Source organism: Hylobates moloch, unplaced genomic scaffold (genome assembly GCF_009828535.3).
Source record: "Hylobates moloch isolate HMO894 unplaced genomic scaffold, HMol_V3 SCAFFOLD_3, whole genome shotgun sequence".
In the NCBI taxonomy this organism is placed as follows: Eukaryota; Metazoa; Chordata; class Mammalia; order Primates; family Hylobatidae; genus Hylobates; species Hylobates moloch.
Window position 1 is genome coordinate 54,324,621 of NW_026652278.1, and position 6,265 is coordinate 54,330,885.

At 39.0% G+C, this 6,265-nt stretch overlaps 1 pseudogene; it reads right to left on the minus strand.

Moving 5' to 3' along the window:
* Window positions 1–4,319: 4,319 nt before the first annotated feature.
* Window positions 4,320–5,878, minus strand: LOC116458292 (TNF receptor-associated factor 6-like; annotated as a pseudogene).
* Window positions 5,879–6,265: the final 387 nt, after the last annotated feature.

Genomic DNA, 6,265 nt, shown 5'->3' on the forward strand with positions numbered 1-6,265 from the left:
TCAGCTTTTTGGAACCGTAAGACACTCTTAATAATCTAATGAGGAGTTGTAAACCCTTACCCCTAGAAAAAAATGCACTTATAAACAAAATATTACATGGATAATTTTAGTGGTTTATGGACATGGACACAGTAGTGTATTCATGGACTCCAATATTCTCTGTTAAAGAGACTGAAATAAAATCTTTTACTCTCATTTGACTGATGGCTTATCTGAAAGACATCACTATTTTCCAAAAAGAATAGTGATATCTTCAAACGGTAAGCCTTGGGAAGAACAGCAAATTTCTACTTAATCTCAAACTCTAAAAAATTAAAACCTTCACGCTGTTTATGTTATACTACAAATTAAATACAACATTAGCAGGGCTGTCAGATCGACTTCACAACCTCTGCTTATGTGTTTTCTCTACGGGCCCGAATTACATAACAGAAAATAAAAATTGTGCATTTCAGCTGTTCTACTTTATGTAGATTACTTGTCTAGTCAGAGGCAAGGTGTCTTCAGGGAGAACAGGGCACTGAGAGTAGAGGCTGGAGGAGGCAGGGCGGAGAGAAAAAGGGCCAGAGAGGGACTAGGAATTAGAGAGAAATTTAGAAACCTCCTGTACATGGTGAATAAATGGTGAACATAGGAAGTGCAGACAATTAAAATCAGGAAATAGCCAAAACACACAATCAATTTGATATAAGGACTCTGTACAGAGTAAATCTTAAGTCCCAAAAACTACATTTAAGGAATTATGAATTGCTAAATGCAATGTAGGATCCTAGATTGAATCTTGGGATAGGAATGGTTCATCAGTGGAAACACTGGGGAAATCTGAATAAAGTTTATAATTTAGTGAATAGTATTGTCCCAGTGTTAGTTTTTAATTTTCATAAATGTATCATGATTATGTAAGATGCTGACATTAGGAGAAGTTAGGCAAGGGTTTACTGCAACTCTCTGTACTATCTTTGTAACATTTCTGTACATTAAAATAATTTTAAAGCAAAAGGTTAACATTTTTAAAAAGGAATCCTGAATAGAGAAATTAAAATAGATCTTGAATACATTATTAAATAATCAAATGAGGTATCAGAAAACTAAGTGCTAATCCATCCCGCTTTGAAAGAAAGATTTCACCTGGTTCCTCAGCCTGCCCTGGCATTTTGTCTTCCTGTTGTCATAGTTCCACTTTATATCTAATCTGGTCCCTTTTACCAGTCTTCATTTAATCCACAAGGAAAGAAAAATGCCTAGGTGACCATGCCTTACTTAGCCTTTCATATTCTTGATTTAGCATTTCTATTTCCTGAAGCAAAAAGATTCCTCTTTAACCTTTCTCATCAATGAAATTAATCCCGCAATTAATCATTTCTGTTCTTTTCAAGCTTGCTTCAAAATTTCAGTTCCTCCTAAGATCCTGTCTATGCACATTCAGTTTAATTGGGTGGAAAAATATCTAATGTGGACTATTAAATGGATGTCTTGGAGTATATGAGCAGTAGGGGAAGAAAATACTGCTTTTCCAATGTTTAAGGAATGATATGGGCTGGCTGAATAAAAACAGATTCATTGAACATTTTTATATACTCCAATACAACAAATATGTATTGAAAGCCTTTTACAAGCCACATGATGGAAAAACAAAGATAAATGAAATCCCTAACTTCAAAGAGAGTCCATTCTAGGGAAGACACAACACAGCCTAGTAGAGAGGCAATTTCAGTGTGTTAATTGCTATTAGAGAAGTATAGTATAGGGTCTGATGGGATTGTATAAGAAAGGCATTGGGACTATGGCCAAATGCACATTCAATCATTCTTTTACCAAGTTTTAAACACTTATGAAACACACTGAAATAGTGCTTTCCCATGGCTTTTTTAACAGATGCCTTTTCCCTATACACAAAGGATCTTTAAATTGTTGTACTCTAGACACAAAGCATCTGTGACATGCCATTTTCTGTGAAACACATTGTTGCATTTTTGTCTAACATGTTATTTTCCCAATGACTGTTTATCAACTGCTCAACGTTTGTCTAATGAACAAAAAGTACAAGGCAAGGAAATAAACCTCAGCAAAACAATGAAAAGGCAACCACGCATCATCGATTTAGCAGGGGAGGAAAGGAACAAATAAAAAGAGCACAGAGACTCAGTTAATTCTGAATACCAGGAAACAGCATCTGTGTTTCTCAACAAGTAAATAGCATGAACTCTGCCAACTAGTTGGAAGCACTGAGAAAAAATAAAAAGCCAGCCAAGTTTTAACTAAAAAAAAAAAAAAAACTATTCAGGTGATCCAACAGGACACAGTCACAATCAAGAGGCTAACAAAGAAGCAGTAACAAGATCATACACACAGTACGTATTCCTGCCCATACACAGTAACTTGTTTTACCATTACCACTAATTCAACCAAGGAAAATATTTTAATTTTAATATCTAGAGCTACTCATGTATCAGTCACCTTGGATTGCCATAACAAAATACCATTGACTTTGGGGCTTAAACAAATAGAAGTTTTTATTTCCCACAGTTCTGATGCAAATAATGGGTAGAAAACAATATAAAACCACAGGTTAAAAAGTAGCTTCTGGATACACATCTTCTAAAAGCAATCAACTAACTGCAGCATATCTAGAGGTGTCAGTACCTTAGGCTTACCTTCCTGGTTATCAAAACCAATAGAGTGTCCTAGGGAACCAGCCTATCACACATGATAGGAAATAATGTAGCAGTAGGATTAGGACTAGGCAAAAGGTAGCAGATGCAAAGACAGTGCTAGTAGATGAATAGTATTTAAAAATATGAGAAATAGTAAATTTCTAAACTTACATTCAAATTAAAATAATGTATTGATTTTCTGAAGGTAGCTTTGGAAGAATGTTTAAAGGCATATTATGAGGACATGTGTGTGTCTGTGTGTGTGTGTGTGTGTGCATATTTCCCCAGTTCTATCCTGAATGTCTGGAGTGCCTTAAGGTGGCACATTTTAACCTCTCAAATCTATTCATCCATATTTATTATGTAGAATTGTAACAGCATCAAACTAATCTGGTTCAACTTTTATGTAACAAAGTTGTGAGTTGTTTTTCAGTTTCCATGGACTCCAGGTTGAAGGTCAGGTAACCTGAGCACGTCCAGATGAACCAAGTGTGCAACCCTGGGTGGAGCCTAAGTGCTCTGACCAGGAGTGAGGACTGAATTAAGAAGCAGACACTATATGGCAGGATCCAGGGGCCAATCAGATACAGTCATGTCATCACCCCATGGCAGGATCCAATCAGATCATGCCTCTTGGCATCACCACATTGAAAGTTCAATCAGATCACATCTCATTACCGTATGCTTATACAACTTGACCCAGCCCCTGGTTCAGGGAGGCACTGGTTTGGGAACTATCCCAATGTTCTCCTTACTTGTTATAAGTAATAAAATCTCCTTGCTAAATGCTCCTTGGTCAGTGTCATTAGGCTTATACTCACCAAGTGACCAAACCCCCCCATTGTGTGAGTAACAGAATGTATTGACAAATATTTTTCCATAACTTATTAAAGTGAAATGAAGTAAAATATATATTACTTTAACAAAGAATAATTTTTTAATGTGGTAAAAGGAACTCTAGCACAAACACAAATATAGCTCATAAATTTGGACAATGTACTTAGCTTCACTAGTCATAAAATTCCTCAATTGTAAAATGAGGACATTAAAATCTGATATCTTAAGATTCCTTTGAATTTTGAGACTACATGTCTTTTTTATATGACTGAACTTCTAAGTATAAAGACTGCAGAGACTCTTTGATTAGACAAAACGTTAAACATTTTAAACAACATTCTAACTTAAAAATACCATTTTACTTTTTGTACTGTTCACATTTCATAATTTCTCCCATTTTTGTGATTTTCATGTTTAATATATTACATATAATGCTATAAAAATAGATTGAAGTTTTAAGGAAAGTTCATTATTATTAAAAGTTTAGTACTCTGAGTCTGGGCTTTCTGACAATAAAATACACCAGAGCAAAAGTCCAAGAAAGTACAAGAAAGAGGTATACTAATTGACAAAATAGCTGCTGCAACATGCCACAGGCACTACAGGCCTAACATTTCTGAAAAAGCATGGAACATGTGGATTCCCAGGAAAAAATTATCTCAGATCATTTGTAACAGGAAGAAATAGTAAGTGACCTCTCTAACCAACACTCACTACTAGAATTACATCTTTCCCGCGGCATTTTTGTTTGTTTGCGTGTTATTGAGAACAGGGCAAGGAAAGGCACTGTTCTCTCCAGGTAGTTGTTTTTGAACAAGTGAGGGCAAGCTATACCCCTGCATCAGTACTTTGTGGCTGAAAACCCTCCCTCTGAAGGCTATCCATGTCAAAGCGGGTGGAGACCTCACAGTGCACTAATAATGTGTCATCCTTAATGAAAGTTCTTTGTCTTAGGGCTCCCAGATGCATAAAAGTTACATAGCGAAAACCTTTTGGGTTCCGTGGGATTGTGGGTCGCTGGAAAGCAAGCAGCTCTGGTTTGGCATCCATTATCTCTTTGTGGTTTTGTCTTAGAGGTGCTTCAGACTGATCAAGAATTTTAAGGCATATTGTATCCTGGAAGGGCCAAGGGAGGTGGCTGTCATACTCTCCTTGCATTGTGTGGACAAAAAGGGATATATAGTTTGCACAGTGCTGAGCAGTCGGTAACTGAAGGTGCAAGTGCATGCACAGTTTGTACCTGGGTTTGCCGGAGTAGAATCCAGGGCTATGAATCACAACAGGTTTCTCCTCTTCTTAACATTTCAAATGCATTCCCAGTCTTCCAAATGTAAATTCCATTGCACTGCTATGCTTCAACTTCAGCAACTTTGTCCTCAAGGGTTCGAATGATTCGTTTGAGCTCACTTACATACATACTCTGAGTTTCCATTTGATCAGTCAGCTCCCAGATTTGATGATCTTGTCTTACAAGGCGACCCTCTAATTGGTGAATAGTTTCCTGGAAATTCCGGACCTCTGAGATATACCCAGAGTCGGGTATAAGGCTCAAACTATGAACAGCCTGGGCCAACATTCTTATGTTTGACTGGGTGTTCTCTTGTAGGTGGCGTGCCAAGTGATTCCTCCGCATCTTTTCATGGCAACCAAAAGTACTGAATATGCATGGAATTGGGGCTGTAGGGCAGTCTAGGTCATAAGGTTAGGCATCTGTTCTCTGATGAGTATAGTATTGCAGTACTCACAGATGACATTTGTCAAAGGACAGTTCTGGTCATGGATCTCTTTATCTTCAAATGCCATTGATGCAGCACAATTGTCACAAGATACCTGCCTCCTTGGACAATCCTTCAGAATGTGAATATTAATATGGAATTTTTGGAAGGGACGCTGGCATTGGGGACAATCCATAAGAGCAAACTCAATGTGCGTGACGATCCTCAAGATGTCTCAGTTCCATTTTGTGCAAATAACCTTCATTTGGACACTTCGCTATCAGAGAAAGAATCTCACGTTTTGCAAAATTGTCTGGAAATAGTTTATTTTCCAGCAGTATTTCATTGTCAACTGGACATTTGTGACCTGCATCCCTTATTGATTTTATGATGCAGGCTTTGCAGAACCTATGGCTGCATGGCGTTTGCACTGCGTCTCCTAATGCCATCAAGCAGATGGGGCATTCATACTTGCTTTCCAGGGCTGGGCCAAACTCTACATCATATCCCTGAATCTCCTCCATAAAGGAGCTGGAGAGGTTCCCCGTGCTGGCAGTTCCACCCACACTATCATTTTTTGTTGCAGCGCTACAGGAGCTGGCCATGGCCACACAGTAGTCAACCTTCAGACTGGCTGGATCCACAGCTGTTTTCACAGTTTAGCAGACTCATAGTAACTTGATTATCACTTGCTCGCTCAAGTGCACGGGGCGGCCGAACCAAGCGGGCAGGCGCACGACTCTGCTCAGTCAAGGCGCTGGTAGAGGACGGACAGAGACACTGCGCTCCAAGACGAGGCTGCTTGGACGTCAAACTCTGGATCCAAAGGGCGCCGTCCGTCGCCACCTTCGCGGGCCGCCCGCAGGCCAAGCCCCAGCTGCGGACGCCACTGCTTCCGCCTTCTCTAAAACATTTTTTCGCATTACACCCTGTGAGAAAGACTCCAGTCTCCATTCTGTAAATGAGAAAACTGAAGAAAAGACAGGTGAAGTGATTTAGTTGCGCTTGTACCACTAGCTAGTGGATAAGACGCTGATCGCCCTGTTTGACTCTAAATCC